This window comes from Chelonia mydas, chromosome 10 (genome assembly GCF_015237465.2).
Source record: "Chelonia mydas isolate rCheMyd1 chromosome 10, rCheMyd1.pri.v2, whole genome shotgun sequence".
Taxonomy (NCBI): Eukaryota; Metazoa; Chordata; order Testudines; family Cheloniidae; genus Chelonia; species Chelonia mydas.
Window position 1 is genome coordinate 53,302,060 of NC_051250.2, and position 21,561 is coordinate 53,323,620.

Sequence of the window (21,561 nt, forward strand, 5' to 3'; positions counted from 1 at the left end):
GAAATAGGAGAGCAAAGATGATTCCCCTCTTTGAAAACTGGCAACCATATGAAAGTGTGATTAGGAGACAAATGGGAATCTGCTGAAATGTTGCCCACAGAAGATGTTCCCGTGCTCTATATAGTACAACTACCTAATATATATGAGTTCAAAGGGACTTCAAAAGCCCTCTTGAAGGTTCCAGTAGACTTTGAAAGATGTAAAACTGAAATATCTCTGTCCACAATACTCTCACTACTACTCCACAAGGAAAAAGAGGCAGTATATGAGATGACACAATATATCAGACACTGTGCAGGATGTTGTATCTATCCACAGAGATCAACCAGAAGAATCCAGGTCTGTCGAGAAGGTCAAGAAAGCACCCCTATTCAGGACAAAACTTAAGAATGGGTTTTAAGTGCTGTCCTGAATAGAGATGGCCTTAAAAATGCTTGCTTAATTACTTTTCAGAACCAAGACCATAGTAGTTAATGACATAGATGGCTGCTACTTTCAAAAGGGGAGAAGTTATCGAAAACAATGCTCTGGTACTTCAGTATTAAGTGTCCCTCTAGTGGCAACAGTGTTGCTTTCAGTGCTTCCAGATCTAGAGTTGAAAGGTGCTACAGAAAAGAGAGGAGTGGTTACTCATGTAACGAACAAGGGTGAATAATAAAAAATAACCCAGAATAGCTTACTCTTGAATATAACATTATGCCACGTCCTGGACTGAAAATAACACACACACCCCAGGAATAAATTGTCCTCTGTGAGCCAGTTGCACTTACTCCTAATTAGTTCACTAAATCACTGCAAGTACCTTGGTATACAGATACTTGTGTTTTTGGTGTGCCAAAGGTAATGGATTTTCTTCCTGTTATTGCATACATGCGGCTGGTAGCAAGGGTGGAGTTAGGGGCTGTTTCTGCACTGCAGACACCAAGTGTTAGAACTGAAGAAAGGAGTATATAAAAAAATCAGGAAATATGAATATTTGGAGGCAAATGCATGATTCTTTTGTGGAGAATGCATTTCAGGCTTACCTCTGCAAACTGTTCTTCAGCAGTTAAGGATTGTATGTGTCAGGCAAGCTCTACATTGTGGAAGAGACAGTATGAGAGAGAGAGAGCTAGAGCGCACAAGGTGTATTGAGGAAATCTATACTTCATAAAATAGCTCAGGTTTTATGGTTTTACAGTTGTTGTCTTGCTAATGCTTGATTAACTTACTGCAGACAGTGTTGTGTATCACTGAATCCAGCAGCGCTTGTGAAAAGATTTCTATATATATTTTTCTTAATTTTGAGAATACATGTAGATGGATGGGCATCTTTAGAACACTGTTGCTTCATCTTTATCTCTAATTGAGACACTACCATGGATGGTAAGGCTCTAGAGTATAATGACTTGTCAGCACAGGACACAGAGTGGACCAATTTAATACTTGCTTGGGGGTTTAGATTTTCAACAGCCTTTGATCAAATGTTTTTTAGGTCAGTAACATTTAGAGGTGTAAAAAAAAATCAAGTAATTGGAGAGAAACCAGATGGTTTGTGGCTAAGTGGAAAAGCGCAGATTATATTGTTGTGCAGTATCTTATTCTTTAAATAAAAAGGTCTTATTTTATAGGAGGTAGATTAATATTGATATCCTGTTATGATTCACACTGTTTAGTGTGCAAACATCAGCCATCTTTATATTTTTTCTGCACATGCTCAATATAACCACATCATTAGAACCATAAGATCAGCAATTACTGCTGAGAGCCAGCAGATGACAGCATTACATATAAACTCCTATTTTAAAATCTTTTGTGGAAAACAAAAATAGTTTTGGATTGTTCATTAAAATCTGAATTAGAATATTACAAAAGTAATCTAGTTTAAGTTATCAAAATATCATCTGAGTAAAGCATCATAAACCTCAGGAGACCTTGCCCAGATAATGCATTCCCTATTGTCATTCAGAGCTCCTTATTTTGTGTCCACCTGCTCCCATTTACACCTAATATACCTTAACACACATCCACTGGTTTTCAAGCCTGTTCCTCTTATACTTTGGGTGCATATAGTCACTTACTGTGTTGTTAGCTGGTCGCTAGACAAGGTGACTGAACTGTAAGTGATTAAAATGAAATATTGTAGCTCTATCTGCATAAATATTTTTTCATTATTGCATTGACTCAAAGGTGTAGCCAATTGTTGGACTGCACTTCCGGTTCATTCTTTAAAATGTTTAAGAGATCAAATAACTGAACTTAGCCAAATGTATTGTTTTGTCTTTGGAGAATACAACATGAAAAGGAGACATATGTACCCTCCTTCTGGCTACAACAACATGTTCACCTTACACAGAAGGTGTGCTTCAAAAATATGCAGTTCATCTAGTAGAATTCATAGAATGATTTTACAAGTTACAGAACTCATTACATGTCACTAAAATCCAACACACCAGTTTGTCCTCAGCTCCTTTAGTAGTTGTTGTTCTGTACCTTCCTTACCTTTGTTTTGGGTCCTAGCATTCCAGGTACCTTCCTATACTTTCCCATTTCTTGTTTTGAATATTACATTCCAAGTACTGATGAGCCATGAAAGTACTCCCTAATTGTACTTGGTACAAAGTATTCATGCATCTCTGCTTTGGAAAGTTTCCTATTTGCTAATGTCAAAGCTGACTTCAGCTTTGCAAAGTTTTATGAAGTGCCTAGGTGAACAGAATTGTGGGAAGAGTATAATACATTCAGTTAACATAACTTCCCAACACTTCATATATATTAATACCATGCACATAATACCCATTCATGTGGTATCTACTTATTACAGTAGTATCTAGAGCAGGGGTGGGCAAACCTTTTGGCCTGAGGGCCACACCTGGGTATGGAAATTGTATGGTGGACCATGAATGCTCATGAAATTAACAATTCATGTTCAAACAGGGACAACACTAATTTGTTTCAAAATCAACAGTATTAAAATAATTCTGCTGAACAATACGTTGTTAGAAAATTACATGACTGAGCTGTTTGTTGATTTTATAACACAATCATCATCCAGGCCCATCCCATCACTTGCCCCACTCCACCACCAGTTGCTCCAGCCGGGGAGTGGGGTCAGGGGCATTTTCCCCTTCCCCCGCCTGCCTGGTACTCCTGCTGGGGCTCGAGGCACATGGGCTTTCAAGTCCCCAACCCCACTCTCTGGTGGGAGTGCTGGAGCAGGACAAGCCCCTGACCCTACTCCCTGGGTGGCGCACCAGGCGGGCAGAGCGGGGCAAGCCCCTGACCCCACTCCCCGGCCAGAGTGGGGCAATGGAGCTCAAGGGCCGGATTAAAAGCGGTCCGCAGTTTGCCCACCCCTGGTCTAAAGACTCCAATTGAGATTGCAGCCCCATTTTGCTCGGTGTTGCATAGACAGACAGTTCTTGCCCCAAATACAGCCTAAATAGACAAGACTGAAAAATGGCGAGAGGGGAAACAGAGGCACCGAGCAATGAAGTGATTTGCCCAAGGTCACTCAGCAGGCCAGTGTCAGAGCTGGGAATGGAAACCAGGCCACTCTGACTAGAGCCAAGTGCACTAACCATTATATCTCCCTGTCCCCCAGTAGGAATATGCCACATTTCTTTCTCCCTCTTTTATGACAGACATCAGAATCTCATTCACAAATTGCCATTTCACTAATGCAGTGCAATCAGTATAGTTTTTACCAACTAAATACTAGTGGGAGTTCAACAGTATCAAATCAGTCTATTTAACATAATTTTCCAAGTTTAATTATCCGCCTATCATAGCAAGAAAGTGGTACTGCTCTACACCTTCTGCAGCACCCCCTCATTTGGTGATGTTGAATATTAGAGCATCTCCTGTTCAATAGGGTTATGGGAAATTGCCTTCTGAATGACAGAAGTGTTTGGATATAACCTCCAGGAACCAAATGCCATTGGGCTGAATGGTCAGCTCCGAAGGGACTCCTTGAATGAAAGAACCATAGAAAGGGACCACTGACAAATAGGCAACGTTTTTCAGAGAGACTCTCAGAACAACATTGTTGACTTGTTAAATTAATACACATCTGTAAAATAACAGTTTATAAGACTCCCCACTGTTTCACTCCAAGCATTTTCTAGTTTTCATCTCTTCAGTGCAGTATCTGCAGTAGGAGACTATTAATACGGTTTCCATTCCAGAAAAATGTATCAGTGTCCAGTATTTGCCAAGGACAGGGAGGTATTTCATGGATAATTACAGTTTCCTTTTGATTGGGATAGCTATGCTGCAGGCAAGTCCCACAGCTGGATATGGTATCCGATATGAGTTGATGCACCTATGCCTGACCAAACAATAACATCACAAGCTTTTCTTCTGCTCTATTTTATTCCCCAGTGTACCCTAAAATAATTTGACAGCATAATATGCCTTCATATGATTGCATAAACATCTAACTGATGCCTTATGGATATCATGCTATTGTCAAGGCCATTGTCGCTGCGTTCTTTCAATACACAATGTATCTTTGCAGCCTTCATCTGCCAGTCTGAAGTTTAATAATAGTAATATTACTGCCAGCGTTAATGATTATCTTGGTTTACATTGATATAATACTGCCCACTGTTGCAGCATCTGTAACAAAAGCCAGAAATTCTGCCCCAACACAGAGCAAATGACAGGGTGGGGCAGGCAGGATTACATAAATACAATGACCCAAATAGTCTGCCAAGGGTGGTGTTTGCTATCAAGGAGCCAGTGATTCTGTCTCTGATCCTGGGGCTGGTTTTATGTCAGCCTCAGTGGAGTTCAGAGCAGGCTGAGGGGTGCTTTAAAGTCATCCAGCTGATAACAGCTCCCAAGAGACTGGCAACCACCTGGTGATAAGTGGACTGCAATGCACTCCATCCACACTCCCTCCCATCCCAATCCACCTTTCACTAGTTACTCCTGCTCCACACTTGCTGGTGATTCCCCCAGCACAGGAAGGTGAGAGTGGGCAGTTTTCACCCCCTTTGCACTGTCAGAGCAGTGTAAAGGGAGCAGAACAATGGCCAAGATCTGGCATGAGATGTTTGTCAGTAGACAACCTGAGACTCTGAGCATAGAAGAAGTAGGTGACTTCTGCTGCTGTCGGAGGTCTTGTCTACATTATGAAGTGTTGCCAGGTTGGAACAGAGTTGTTGGAGTTGGCTGATACATTACATATTATTTGAGGGTAGCCATGATAAATCTTGATGAGCATTGTGTGGCTCACTCAATTATTCACAATCATATCAAAATAAAGAGTTTGTTTTAAAAGTGTACTATAGGCAATGCTAGAGAGTTGGATCATCAAATTTAAGACACTTGGTTTCTGTCCTCCACAAAAAAAAGACCTTTGCTAAAATGCAACCAAGGTTGCTACGGTAACATAACCCATATACATCATGCACTACTGTAATAAACATGTTAATTAATGCATGTACAAAGAATTCAGGAGGTGTTTTGAGCACCAGGTCCTCATCTCACCATCATTACCTTCTGTACAAGTTGAAACAATTTGCTTTTTTGAATCAAGTGATGAAGTTAACTAAAATATTGATCTTAGTAGAAGAGATCCTCTTAAAATACATCTCATTCTAATGCTAATTACCTGAGGCTTGATCCTCCATTACTTAATTGGATAAGTAATCCTTACTCATGTGAGTAGTCTTAATGATTTCAGTGGAGCTAGTTGTGTGAACAGAGACTATCTGGAGGATCAGGCTCCATTCAGTATACTTCCCTAAATCACCCTATCACCAGGATGCACTAGTTGATGGGGAGAGCTAACAGGAGGAATGTCTCTTTAAATATGAGATTTCAAAAACAATTATAGTTCAAAATGCTTTTTTGTCTGATGTTCCTTAGGAAAGACATATATATAGCCTTGAGCTAGAAGTCCAACTTTCTTTTAAATGCAAATATTTTAACAAGTATAACACACAGAAGCGTGAACTATCAATTATTCCTACTAGGCATTTGTAAAACATCTTGTTTACCACAAAGAGACCAAATTAGACTAAAAAATGTAAAATGAAAATTTGTAATTGAAATGTTGCATTTTCTTCTTGAAACCTACTCATTGTACCTTATCCTAAGTAGCTTTCTCTCAGCATCTCTCAATAGATCTGACCGGGTCTTTCAACAAGAAAAGATGGGGAATTACCAGTGTGTGCCCATTACACGGCAGCTTGTGGCAACTGTACAAGACCTTGCATTAAGTACGTAGTTAGAGCAGTGAGTTGATCACAAACAGCCTGTCAAGTGGGAATATGAACACTACAGTTCCTTCCTTCATTCATATATTTAAAGGTGTTACCTAACAATACAGATTTATATGAGGAAAATAATTTATATCACTAAGCACAGTGGATGACTGCAGTATTTAAGGGCCCAATCAGAAGTCAATGGGAATCCTGAAGTCATTTACTTCAATAGGCTTTTGATTGTGCCCCATATTCTTTAATTAAATCATCTTTATGCTGTTGCTGTGAAAGTATTTTTTTCACAGCAGCATTACATATCTGGAAATTATAACCCACTGACCTGACAATGGAACACTGAAAAATGGCCTTCTGACAACTTGGTTTTTTTAATTACGTTTTTAAAAACCATTTTGATTCAGCTTGAAGGAGAGTAATCTGTATGGTTTGTTTTCCTTCTCCTCCGCCAGCCTTAGAAAATTGAATAAATTGTTTTGAGACAATAACTTCATATTGGTTTTTTCCAAGCCCCAAATAGTTCTAAGAATTTTGAACTCTGAGGTTTCTCTGGGGAGGTCTACCACATTAGCTAGCTTCTGCCAGACTGAAGTGAAATCGGTAGGTGAGTTTTTTTCAGATTTTGTACCTTTTTACATTGTGCTTCCTTCCCTATTGCAGAACAATTTGCGTTGCTCTTAGGCTGGACTCCAGCTCTGATGGATTTGTCTTTCTATGAACATGGTGGCCACTTTACTCAGGATTTCCCTTTCTCCAGAGGAAGGTGGCAGTTTGAGTAGTATATTATGGCCTTCATCAAGTCAAGTTCCTTATATGTATATGCCTAGAGGATTAGCTCCTAATATTAACCATGCATTAAGTATGGCACAATCCTGCGACTCCTATATGCTCTAAAACTGTGCCCTGGTGATATAATTAATTGGTACTCATTAATTGTAGTACATTATACTCCCAATTATCTGAATAGCCTGGGAGACATGGATTTGTTGGGATAATCAAGAAGCAGGAACCATTCAATAGCAAGGTAGCTTTCTCCACTAAAAGGAGTGGGGAGAGACTCTTATGGCCCTTCTAACTGGAATGCTTGTCCAGCTGGGGTGAGCACCGCACATACCAAAAAGTTATTATTTACACTCTGATTGTATGTGTAATGGTATCCCCTCACCACTCTGCTGCCTCCTGCCAGCTGTCATGGGAATTAGCTCTGCATGTTAGTGCGCCCTCTTCTGGTGCTGCCTTGCCACTGTCACTCCTGCTCTAGGATCCATGTCTCTCCAAGGACCGCAGCATCCTCTTCAGCGACAGTCCTCCAGCCATGCCAGACATTGTGCTCCCCCTTTCCGGGGGACCTGAAGTCTGCTGTTTAGACACTTCCCTTAGTGGCTACTGCAGTGAATTGTCTGGCCACTTCCTTGTGGCCCTAGCATCCTCTTTGCCCTTACCTCAGGGCCTCAGCCTGCAAACCCCAGCAGCCAGACAGGAGCTGTCTCACTCCTCTGGTCTCTGCTAACAGTACTGCTCTGTCCAGGGTACTGGCAGTTCTCTCAGCCCTCCAGAGACACAGTCTGTCCATCCTTCCTTCCTTCCTCCCTGGGCTCCTAGCAGAGAACTGCTTTCCTCTGTCCTGAAGATCTCTTTTTATATGGGCCTGCTTGGCTGCTCCCTTCAGCCCTTCTCTGATTGGCTGCCTCCTGCTCAGCCTCGCTGGGCCTCTGTTAACCCCTTAGAGCCCAGTGTAGGGCAGGCACCCTCTCACAGTATGTAACTTAATAATGTAGCTGCCCAGGTGTGTATTAAATACAGTACATAACAAAAATGCTGCTCTTGTAGTAACTGCTTCTTATTTCTGGTCATTTAAGTGGCCTTATCTTCAGGAGATATGTCTCGGAAGAGGTTACATTATATTCTCCAAGATGCCTATTGGTCAGTGTGCCTGAGCCTTCCAAGCATGAAACCAGCTTCTCTCAGCAGACAGCATATTTCTTGTGTTGTTTCCTGGCCAAATTCAGTTTCTGGGACAGTCAATAAGGTCTAGCAATGTGGCTCAAATCAATGCTAGTGGGTCACCTAGACTTTAAAAGGAAGTGAATCAGCTTATCAGTCTTTGCCTCCCTGATTGAATTCCTACTTGCACTTGAGTTTGTAGTTCCTTGCATTGGCACAGCAGGACAGTAGTTGGGCTAGTCAGCTGGTTCTTAGCATTTTACTGTCTGATTTTTAATAAGTTTGGCCACTAAATCTTGCCGTTGGCTACTAAAAACAGCTGAGTTTTGTATCAAATGTGGCAGGTGAAGGGGGAACAAAACCAGTTCCTTGCTGCCTTCTCTAGTGGCTGGAGTTTAAAAGCTGCTGTCACACAGTGCCACGGTGGAATTATTGTTCGCAAATAAAGCAAATTAAAATAAACACCTTTTATCACAAGAAAGTAATTAGAGTTGATTCGTAGCTTCATTTGGTTTTTCTTTCCTGACCTTGACTGTATCGTGATGGTTTTGTGCTTCCTTGGACAGTTTCTACTTGCATCTGCATCGATTAAACCTTGATCTCATTTATTATCTCAGGAAATGGTCTCAAGGTCACAGGGCTGGAAATTTAATTATGGTGGCAGTATATTAAGTGGCACATTTAAAGATGCTGAATCGTAGTAATTAATTTTTTGGATGGTGGTCTCTAGGGAACAGGTTTTCTCCACGCTGGGTGTTTAGACATCCATCATGGCCATTCAGTTTGGCAGCTGTCTTTTAGCTTTAAACTGCATCATTATTCATCTTTTATGACTGCCTTTAAAAACACTAGACAACCATATCCTTTTCTATTGTAATATATGTCTGCTGCTTGTATTGAGCTATACTTCACCTTTGCTATAAAACATTAACTTAGGTTGCTAGTAGCTACCTGGGCTGGCCTCTAAATTGAGACAACAATTACCCTTCGCTGACATCTAGTGTCAAGACATGAGATATAGCTGGAGTGCTGAATCCACTGGCCTGGAAATCCTGCACTTCCCCAGCGATTCAGCTTGTCTCACCCAAGAAGCTGCAGCAGTGGCCATAATTAGTGAGCACGAGGGATTAGCTTTGCACTCACTGTTGACTTTGTAGCGGCACTAGGTTATTGAATGAAATGCAGCACTGCCAAGGTCTTAAAAAGCTTGTAATGTTTAATGAAGGAATGGCCATTAAACTTGCTGGTTCAAATATTAGGCAAGATGGGACTGGGAAGTATTTAATAAAGAGGTATGAAAATATGAACTAAATTACATATATTCATTTAAAAAGCTGGCGGAAGTCCAGCCTAGCTGGAAACTGGCCACTGCTCTTGCTTTAGAGAGTCTGTATTATGTGGGAGTAGTAGAATTTTAAGCAGCTTTCAGGTTTTAGACATCTGTAGAACGTCTCAGAAAGTTTTAAATGTTCAGGATAAGAAAAATAACTCCACAATGGGGAAAAAGTTCATAAGAAATCACTGGGACTGCAACAAACTGTTTTCTAAGTAGTACAGGCTGCTGTACTTCCTGTAGTATAAACAATAAATACAGATCTTGAAAAGGGGAAACTTGCCCAACCTTTATTTGGCTGAATCTTCCAGGATCAAAATCAAAGTACTTATCACTCAGTGTTTTCAAAGCTTTGATCCTCCTATTAGCTGCTCAGGTAGTAAGTATTAATATCATCATTTTTACAGATGGGAGAACTGAGATCAAGAGAAGTGAAGTGATTTGCCCAAGGCCACACAGGAACTAAGTCAGGAAAAAGAACTCTGGAGCTCTAAGTTCTGGGCACAGTCCACTGAATCTTGCTTCTCTTGAGATTTTCCAGACAGGGTCCTTAGCCATGGGACTTTCTCACCAGAGTTCCTCTTTCAGCTTCCAGTATCTGATCTTCCTTAAAATTGCGGCCTCAGTTCTGTCTGGTTCCAGATCTTCCTATAAGGGAAATAAACCTTCCTAGAAGGAGATAAGCTAGGCCTCTCTTATACCAAGAGCTGTACACCAGTGGTTCTCCAACTTATATACTGGTGACCCCTTTCACATAGGAAGCCTCCATGTGTGACCACCCTTTTAAATTAAAAACACTTCTTTACATATTTTACACCATTATAAATGCTGGAGGCAAAGTGGGGTTTTGGGTGGAGGCTGACAGCTCGCAACCCCCCACGTCCCAACCCCCAGTTTGAGAACCCCTGCTCTACACTTAGAACCAGCTGAAGGGGACATTTAACAATGGGGCATTGCGCTAGTTCTCCATCTAACACACTTACCAACTTGAGCTGTTTAACTTACTCAGTAGCAGATCTTGAAAGCTCTTACTAAGTTTGATATTAACCGAGGTGTTTATATAAAGTATTAGAAATATTAATCATTCTAATCCTCCAACTGTACCTTTCCTCCTCCCATGGTTTTAGAAAGGAAAACAGCAAAACACAGCAGCAAGCATGTTGTAGCTGGGTTTGGGTCTTTAAAATCAAATGAACTTTCCATGCCCGCTCTTGGCTTATATGGGTGCATCTGGATCCTTATAACTGTTTAACTCTAGCCTGTAGAGTGTGAATGTATTTGTCTAGTATTTCTGTGGCCCTAGCCTGTAAGGTGCATGTGTGTGTGGGTAAGAGTGGCATATTTATCTCACTTCAACCTCTAGGGGTTGTGTGATAGGAAAGGGGAGTTAGCCAGTAGGGTGGGTGTGTCTGGGAAAAGGATACAGAGTTTATGTATTTGTAGATAGGATCTAGCATCTCTCTGTCTGGTTTTAACCTACAAAGCAGTTCTTAAGATTTTTATTTCCAATTATAGCATTTCCATTTGCTTATGAATTAACTTTCTCTTGCTTTCATCTATTATCTTAGCATAAAGATGGGAAGAAAATGCCCTGACCACTGTGGCTGGTTGTGGTCATCATCTTCCAACCAGCACATACCCTTTTGAGTTAAGTAGATTGACCACCGAGCCATTCAATTTATATCAAGATAGCCTTTGGGGAATGTCAGAGTGTTGGCCCCTCACTGTGGAACAACCTTCCAATTATTGCAGACATAGCATCATTCACCAATACAGGAGAATGGCAAAAGTAGTCAAAATGCTGGACTCTTCCCATAAGCCTCTGAAGGACACCATTTGTTTGGTCTGAAATCTATTAAAGAACAGAAATTCGTAAAAATATTATGTAGGAGAAATAACTGAGGGGTCATGATTAGAGCTGGGTAAAAAGAGTTTTTTAAAAAGTGTTCATGGATATCCATGCAATAAAATCTGATGATTTGCTTCATCTGTACTTACAATCCATTTGATTTACCTAGTCATGGACATTTGGATGGGTGAGTTCTTATTCTCGATGATATTAATGGAACCAAAAGTACCATGAATGCTCACATAAATATGACAAGCAAATTCTCCCGTCAGAATGTATGTACTTGGGGTAGCAGACATACTGAAAGTTCTTACTAAGTTTGGGGACCATACAGTCAGGGATCAGAGAAAATATCATGTTGCTTAGGTGATCAGAGCCTAAATAGCAAATTGCCTGCTGTGAATATTTGCAGTGACTGGCTGACAAATAATCCATAGGGCAAAATTTGTTTATGCAAATGATTTGTGGAACAATTGTGCACAGTGAATGAATGAATAAAAATTGCTATCTAATAATTTGCCAACAGAAAGAGGCTCTGTTTGCCAAATGAATTATTGATTGTGAATTGTTTGCCCAGATGTAGTCATGATACATGTTCTCGTTTGTGATTTCTGTTACTGCCAGAATAATTAATCTGAAGCATTTTTGACTAAACAAATATGGTAAATGTTACCTTAATGTTTAAACTTGTCAATGACAAAATAGCGATAGGCCTCTTTCCTCTTCTGACTTTTTGTACCATGACTCTGTCCATGATTCACTTCTCACAACAAACCACAACCCAAACCACTGCTGGTTCAGATCTGGAGGCTAGTTTGTCCAAATTACTGGTAAAGGAGTGGGTGTTGGATAAAACGTTCATGGTTTGTCCCATCTCTGTAATAGGCAGACTAGTGTGTATTTGGTCCTTCAGAACTTCCTCCGTTAAATTTTGGGCTTACAGAACCAAACCAGGGGAGGTCTAGATCCATGTTCTACTTTGTCCGAACACTCAGACTTTGTATTTTGGGTGAGTTTCCATTTTTGGTTACACTTTTTTGTAAGAGTAAAGTGTTGTTTGAAAACTTAAAATCTCACAGGAGTGTAAATTACCTAAAACTGTGATCTCAAATCATGTTATTCAGTATCTACACTTCATTTTTTCTTCCAGTTTTGAGTGACATTGGAGATAAACTACTTGAACACTTACATTTTGAAAAGTGCTCTTTCAGATGTAGTGTGCAATAATTATATTTCATGTGGATTTTTGCATACCAGAACTGGCTTTCAAAGCTGTTTCAATGCGTACTCATATGACTGATATCCTCATAACCATCCACCCTGAACTACACTCAACTTTCCTAAATGAGATTTTATTGGAACTGATTATGATTAGATAAATGGGTGACTTCACTAATGTATAATACACTTTTCAATTACAGAGTATGTACGAAATTTACATTTCTTATTTGATAGTATGATATTTATGTGACACATTGTGGATGAGATCTGCTGCTGTTTACATAATGGCCTTACTTTTCTCTTGGATGAGGTGTGATTTCCAGTTCTTTTAATATGTTTTCAGATGGTATAGTACCTAGGATAAACATGGAGGTTCAAATTCAGCCCAAATTTACTCTTCAGTGGAATTAAACCAGAGATAATTTTTGGCCCTGTAAGTCCAATTTTGCCTTCATTCAGAGCATTTTTGAACGAAAAGCTCTGTTCTGAATCAGGCAGAGGAGCAGGGACTTGCACCTGGGTTTCCCACTTCCCAGGCCAATTCTCTGCCACCGGGATGGACAGACAGATGGACACGCCTGCATGAGCACACAGGTTTTATCCAAAAATGTACAATTCCATTTTTGTGAAAATGTTAGAAAGGTTTTGTGTTCATTAAAGTGTGGAACGAAAACAAATTTTGAAATCCCCAAAGTTGCCATGAAGCAGATCGTCTTCCTCTGACCAGCTCTCTCTGTCACCTGCCAACCCTCCCTTGCTCCAAGCAGGCCTGAGAGCAGTGGAGGATATGTAAACATCGTACAGAGAGTGCACTACTTAGACCCCAGGTCAAGGAGTCAGAAGACATGGGTTCTGTTCTCTATTCTTGCTTGTATGACCTTGTGCAAGTCATATAACTTCTCTGGGCCTCAGTTTCTTCATCTGTAAAAGAGAGAGGAGGAGGATTGTCACAGTTCAAGATAACTACACCTGTATTTGCCCCTCTCTGGTCCACCAAGGGCATCCATTCTAGTCTCCCAACTCTTCAGCCATCACCTCTCTTGGGTAGAAATCTGCGTCTGTCTCTCCCTCCTGACCAGGGTTTTTCCCAGGCTGCACAGTTTCCTGCTTATACTGTGATATTCCCAGCAAAACAGACTGCTTAAAGAGGCCAGCACCTACACTTTGCTTTCTCTTCAGAAACAAGTTACAAGTTCCCACACAGCTCTTTCTAAGCAAACACATTTATTCTTAAGGTGAAAGCATCATAGAGAGAACCTATTAACAAAAATAAAAGAACCTACATGCATGATAAAAAGCTTACCAGAGCTCACCCCAACTCCAAACTTGGGCTCTGGTAGGTGTCAGTCCTTCAAAACCCACAAATGGGTTTTCCCTGTGATTACAAGTTCATAGCTGAGTGCTTCAGATTTAGAACCAGAACAACATGAATAGTTCAGTCTTTCCTTTATAAAGCGTTGGGCTTTGATCTTGGCCTCATGTCGCAGGTGACCAGCAGACAAGGGCTCATTCCTCAGAGAGTAGCTTTGAAAGGCTGGGTTTTTACATTACTGGAGGTGGTGCATTTGCATTCACCTGCCCCTAAATATTCCCCGGGAAAACCACTTAGCTCTTTTTTGTTCCAAAAGTCCATTCCTGTCTGGTACATTGTTCAATAAAATTCTTTGAACCCCTAGGTCTGACATCTGCTACATCTTCCGCATATACAACCCTGGTCCACAATAATATATAAATCACTCGTTTAATATAATGGATCCTAAAGATACTTAAACTTAATTCAGTACTGTCTCCCAGGGATATTGCAGAAATTGTCATATCTGTCACAATGATGATAACCACATTTGGAAAGCACTTTGAGATCTTCCACTGAGTAAGTGCTATATATGAGGGCAAAAGTCCTAAATAGCATCTGCCAGAATGTCCAATTTTTCCCTGTCCACTTCTACAATGAGTTTATGCTATTGATACAAAACTGTGTCATACTGAAAATTTATGGGGCAGAGTCAAATAAATTTAAAACAAAAATAACTTACATACTTGATACTGCGCTGCTTGTATTCTTTTTCTTACATTTTATTCAGTAAAAATAATCCCTCCATTTCTGAATTTACCTGAAGCTGCTGCAGAAACTGGTGTGCTTTGTGAAGGATTTAGGTCTATCTTGCTGCAAAGTACACATGGCATTGATTATAAGTGATTTTCAAAGAAATCTGTGAAGCATTTTTGCTCTTTTGCCTCCCCCCCTCGCCCCATTTTTGCATCCAAACTGGAGTTTGGTCATATTTTGCTGCGTATTCCAAATTGGCTGCAGTTTTGGATGTCTTTCCACTCAAATTATTCCTGGAGTAATTCCAGTGAAGTTTTATACCAGAATGAATCTGGCTTTTGTGTCATATGCATTAGCATTTAGTATGTGGATGTTAAAGTGGAGGACAAGGAGTTTGTTAATTAAAAACAATTCTGTGGTGGTTGGGGCATCTATTAAAAAAACATTTACAAAAGGACCATTTTAGCTCACTTAATATTTTTGTTTTGTAGAGATTGCTGCACTGGGTCTGCTCCCAATAAAAAATACGTAAGTTGGTGAGCAACTTGCATGGTCTGTGCCAAGCTGGCAGGCTAAATTAATAGCTGGGACAGCCTGATGTTTTATTAGGACAGTATTTCTACGCTATTGACAGATATATTAATGAATCTGGCGCATGTATAAATTGGCATCTTTAGAATGAGAAGCATTTTTTTCTTTTTATAGGAAATTCACTTTTCCGTGGCACTCCACAGAAAAGTATTATTAGCTCAAGATTTAACCATGATCAATTTAAAAGGAGACATCTCTGTGTTGCCTTTTCTTCCTTTAGGGATAAGAGTTACTTTGGCTCTTTTCCCATTGTTAGTGCATTCACTTGATTGGCACAGCTGTGAACTATGATAACCATGAGGATAGGAAGGTCTGCCTATCATGCAGCTCCATTGTGTTAGACAGAGGGGAGAAAAGGAAGAGTAATTCTCCCCTAAAGCCCCCGAAATGTTGAAGGGGTGGGCGTGGCACTGAAGCTTCACTGCAGAAGCTCCTCTCAAAGGAATCCAAACAGTTGGGGATCTGTGGATTTATGTGTGGAGGGGATGATGACCGGGGAAGGAGGGAGGGGACAATTGCATGTTAAGCTAGAAGGGAGAGAATATAGAGAGGGAAGACAGCATGTAACATATATCATGGGCAAGCCTGTGAAATGTCTAGCAGAAATCCAGGGGCAATGAATGCTGCTAGCTGTAGCATGATTCTGGTTCTGTGCCTTCTAGTCTCCTTGGTGGGGAGAGGACACAGTTGTGAGCATAACTCAGATGGCAGCAAGGTTCCTTGAGTTAGATCCAGTGCCTCTGGGGACATAGCCCAGGGACAGCACAGAGAGAGGGGCTCTGTATCTGTATCAGTGTACCAGAGTAGCAGCAGCAGGAGGCGCCCCTGGAGGTGGCGGCGAAGCTGGGCTGCCTCTGATAAAGGAAAAATGGCTTTCAGCAAAGGATATCATGTCTATCACAAACTGGATCCACCTCCATTCAGTGTGATAGTGGAAACCAGAAATAAGGAAGAGTGTCTCATGTTTGAGTCTGGAGCTGTGGCTGTCCTCTCATCTGCAGAGAAAGAGGCAATCAAGAGCACATACTCCAAAGTAATGGATGCATATGGACTTTTAGGTGTATTAAGGTTAAATCTGGGAGACACTTTGTTACATTATCTGGTTCTAGTCACAGGATGTATGTCTGTGGGAAAGATTCAAGAATCTGAAGTTTTTCGAGTTATTTCCACTGAATTCATATCATTATGAAGTGACCCTTCAGATGAAGATCGTATTTCAGAAGTGCGCAAAGTTTTGAACTCGGGGAATTTTTATTCTGCATGGTCTGCTACTGGGGTCAGTTTAGATCTTAGTCTTAATGCTCACCGTAGCATGAAAGAACACACCACTGACAATAGATTTTTCTGGTGAGTTGATAATGCATTTTGCCAGGCCTGACATAATGTAATGCATGTAAAGTATATGTGTACATGTTGATTTACGGCAAGTTTTGATCATTGACTGTCCTGAAAATCTTGATTGTTAAAATGGGCTCATATATAATTCCATGTTATTTTATTTTTCCTTTCCTTTTATTCAGTGTATCAGTGTAGTTGGCAGAGGATCTGTGTAGTTGGCAGAGGTTTTCTTGCAGATCCTTGAGACCCACAGTTTGGAAGCCGCACCTTGTACTGTTATGCTACAAGTCCCTCACCCTAAGAAGATGTTGGCTCAGACTTCTCATTGAGGCGGGTGACTCCATATTCTACTTAGATCTGAGAGGTGGGAGTGACTCTTTGGAGGAAGAGAGAGAGACAGAGACTCTAGTATGTGGTCTAAGAAGTCCTGAGGGAGGAACTTTAGGAGCAGTCCAGTCTGGAGGCAAGGTTTAATCTGATCTTTGTTCTTTTACTATTTGTTAATAAAATCAAACCCTGAGAAGGGGACACGTTTGAACTTCACATAGTGAGCATCCGATGAAGTGAGCTGTAGCTCACGAAAGCTCATGCTCAAATAAACTGGTTAGTCTCTAAGGTGCCACAAGTACTCCTTTTCTTTTTACGAATACAGACTAACACGGCTGTTACTCTGAAACCTGAGCAGAGAGTGTTTTCCAAGCAGATTTCTACAGTATGGGATGTTATAAAGGATAGCTCAGAGTAACGAAAAATGTAAATAACCTTACGTAGACTAGGGTAAAATCCCATGATGCTGTCCAACAAGGTAACACACTGAATACCATGCTTGATTAGATCAAGCAAATGGCTGAGTTAACAGAAGGTGCTTTGTAATGACTTTGTGCATTTAATTGAACCTTATGCGATACACCATCATCTTAACACTTACGCATTTATTATGTGCATAGTTCCCTGTGCATCAAGAATGTGTATACTAGTATATTGTTAAAATATAGCAAGTGAAAGGAAAGACAAATCAAAATGTCAAGACAAGATATGAAATGAGGAAAAGGAAATTCAAGAAAATACCTTGATAAGGTGGAAAATAAAAGCCTGTAAGTATTGTCTAGTTCATCGGGGCTTTGGACATCAAATGGCAGGGCTTGCATTTCCCACCTGATCTCTAAATTGCGTTATCCCTCCATTGTATAGTTTTGCATTTGAGCTTGATTTTCCTTTCACTTACTATCCTTTATTTGTCTATAAATATGGCGTGTTATTTGCTTCGCAAATGAGAGCAGGAGACGGGTGAAGGCAATGGCTGTACAGACAAGTCTACCTTGTGCATCTTGAGATTTATGGCACAGGTCTGATTTTTCTAAGCCACTTCCCTGCTTTATAGTAGCAAACAACTGAAAATGCAGGTAACATGATGATGAATAATCAACTGCTGTGGAAGAAGAGGATAGTCAACCACCTGTCTCAGTATACAGCTCCAAAGTATCACAAGGTGTACTGAGCACAACTGTGCTCCACCTTTAATAGGAGCCACTTCCTGTTAAGTCAGTCCCGTATTTGATCACTTAAGACTGATTTAACTGCATGGATTTTATGTGATTCCGTAGCTCAGAACATGCTCGTTGCACCATGACACCATCACAGCTCAATGTGAGAAAATGCATAATGTGATCCGTGTTACATTCCAAGGCCTGATTTGACTCTTGCCCAGATGTAAATCAGGAGTAATTCTATTGAAATCAATGGGATTACACCGGCGTACAATTGGAGCAAGAGAGAGGAGAATCAAGTTCTCAGTTTACAGTATTCATAATATACTGGTATACACATTCGTCTGGATGCACAGAGTATTATGCAAATAATTCCCTGAGTTTCAAGATGATAGCTCACAAAGTAATTACAGAGCACATTTCATACAGAAGCCTCTGCTCAAGTAGGTCATCCATTGGCTCTGTGATAAGGGGGCAGTGTTTTTTTTAAAGTCATGATTCATTCATTTAGACAGCAGACATCTGATCTTAACTTCGACAAACAATCCACAAACTAGCTATTTGGCCAAATCCTCACTGGAGCTGTAATGTCAATAATTATTGACAACTGTTTTTTTTTGCCATTCTATCTAAACTGGTTTGAAATAAACAAAAGCAAAGGAAATGTCACAGGCAAAGGTTGAAGCCTTTTCTGTCTCTTTAGATTTCCTTTCTGAAATTTCAAAGCAGAATCATTTCTGATTGTCACCGTTTCCCCCCTGTTCTTGTTTAAGCTGCAATTGCTTCTCCAAAACGTATTTTTATGCTATATTTGACTCTACAAGTACTTCCCAAGGAGCAGCCATAAGGAAATTTGCTTCAAATTGGAATTCTTCCGCTCGGGTACGATCATGCAAACAACCAGGCAGAATTTATTTAACCTTCAGCTAACTGCTCAACCAACTTGAAATTATTGATAGCCCATCAGTAATGATCAAGATGGAGAGGCTAAGTGAAGAGGTGCTGCTTTTTTTTTAAACATGAGAACCATTGAGCTGGTAACAGGACTTGAAATGCCATGTCAGCTCAGCTAGCATGGTCAAGAAGCTCAGCTGCAGGAGGGAAATAAAACTGTTAAGTTATGGCTGCCCTCCAATCAGTCACAGGGGTAATGAGGTTTGGCTTTAGTCAGGTTATATGTCAGCAAATATACATCTCTCAGACAGCCTCTAAGAGAGCCTTAAGATCATGCTTATTGTTTTATATAGATAGGGGTCGGATGCTGATATATGGTGGTCATAGGCCACTGAAATAAATTTCACCATGTTCAGCAGGTAAAGTTAATCTCAATACAGGAGAATGTGAGGGCAATTTTGATAGAATATTCATTCTATTGACAGTGATGGCACATTTTTTCTCCATTATGTTTTGTGCAAATCACTTGAAGACAGACAATTTTTTCCACCCATTGATCCTAAATTTATCACTACCTGCATGGAGTGTGTATTGAACCCAGCCTTTGGAATGCAGCCACCAGGAGCCAGACGTTCAAATTATGGCTTATAAACACCACTGGGCTCATGACCCCAGAGCTATTCACCTACTGAGCTCATGGTGACGGGTAAGTCAGAATTCCAGACTCCACATTTCATATTCCTCCAGAGCAGGAAATCCTGGGTGTCATGATCTCTCTTTTGTGTATGTTTTATTTGGGGTAATGGGGTTGTATGTATGGTAGCTGGGGAGTTAGTTACAAGGCAAGACTGCACCAGTGGAGATGCTCCAGAATTACACCCTCATGAAGAATTAGAATCCGTCTCACAGTAAAGAAACAGAATGGATTGAGCCCCAAGAATTTAACATTTTCCCCATTGTATTATCTTGAACTTCTGTTGAATTTTGGGATCTCAGGATCTCAAATCCATTTGTAAGTATTACATCAGATGGCAAAATCAGACTAGCTCCACTGAAATCGAATAAGCCCTACTAAGTCTTTCAACAGCATTTCAGAGGTAAAATGAGCCACCAAAACTCTTTTAAGGCCTTACAATTAGTTAATAGAAAAACCAAGGGTACAACCCAGTCGTCCTTATACCCAGTCCTCTGCTCTAATCAACAGACATTACCATAGAGAGAGACTTACAAAATGTAAAGAGAGGCAACCTTGATCATTTCTCTTTTGATCTAACTGAACCTGAATCCTTCCCACACATCAGACCTTGCTGACCACTTGAATAAGGCTCTGCTATCCCTGTATATCACGCTGTTTCCTGGACTGCTACCTTGTTGTGCTTCTATAACATAACCTCTTTACCAAGGATAGGTTGTTGACCTATTGCTTTATTCCCAAACTGGAGGACCAGTAGACCATTAATTGTCTGGTTCCTTACGCTTTGGTCCGGCTCAGTTGGCCCGACCAGGAGTTCCTGCCTGAATAGGTCTCTGGGTCACTGGACCACATGAGCCTTTTCAAGAGAAGAGGCTTAATTCTGAGGTTCTTATTCACTTTTTGCTAGCCAACTCCAACTGACATCAAAGGGAATGCGCCCGAGTAAAGACCAAGAGGGGGGAAAATGAGCACCAACGGAGTAAAACAACAAGCCGTGTCCACGGTTGTGTGGCAAGATTGTGAGTATTTGATATTCAGACTTCAAGCTGATTTGTTTGTTTGTGCAATTTATTCTTCCCATTTTTATTGAGATGCCACTTTAATTCATAAGCTCTCACTTCCCATCCTGTACGCTGGGAATCCTGACAAAATAACCATTTTTATCTTTACTTTGAACGTTGCATCAAAAGCAAATGAACAGTGAACTTCAAAATGCTCAAATACGAGATTTAAAACTCCACACTCAATAGGACCCTGCTGGAAACATACAACTTTTGTCAGCACACAAGCAATTGTGACATTCAGGGTCCACCCAGACTGGTGAGGGATTCTGTCACTGCCCACCCTGTAACCTTAGGGGCCTTTGTGCTGTGCAGCTATGGTTCAATTCCCCAACACCAGAAGCCTGCCCACAAGTATAAGGTCTCACCAACCTAGTTACTCTTTTGCAACAACTCTTCCAGTGGGGGTCTCCCCAAATACATCCTCCCTGAGTTCATATTTACCAGACACTTGGATGGTTTCCCTCTAGTTTGTCACCCCTGAAGGCATGAAACCAGCCTTCAAGTTCTCAGCTCACTTTAACATCCGCACACCACTCAGCTTAGGCATCAGAGATGTGGTTGGGATAAAAATAAAAAGTTTATTTAATAGAAGAACCACCAATTCAAAGATGACATAGTAAGGAGGCAGCAAACATATACAATTGACACAGAAAATAAACATGAAGATGCAACTTCAGGCTTTATATTTTGAGATCAGATAAAATCCCATTTCTAATAAGAGTTACTTGTTGCCCTAAAACAGTTTCTCAGTGCACCCCGAGCTACAGGAGAGATCCCACATTCACAAACTGCCTCCCATTTCAAGACTGTCCCCCAAATTCTGGAAGCTATTCCGTTCAAACTTCTTTCACTTTAAAAGCGTTTGCAGGTTTTTTCTTCTGTCAGTGTAG

At 40.7% G+C, this 21,561-nt stretch overlaps 1 long non-coding RNA gene across 2 annotated transcripts in view; it reads left to right on the forward strand.

The window, feature by feature from the left end:
* Positions 1-21,561, forward strand: part of LOC122462179 — a 59,082-nt gene that overhangs the window by 12,155 nt on the left and 25,366 nt on the right. For both annotated transcript variants that reach the window (XR_006284585.1, XR_006284584.1), the window contains exon 2: positions 20,515-20,626. This is a non-coding gene — a long non-coding RNA (uncharacterized LOC122462179). The remainder of the gene's footprint in view (positions 1-20,514; positions 20,627-21,561) is intronic.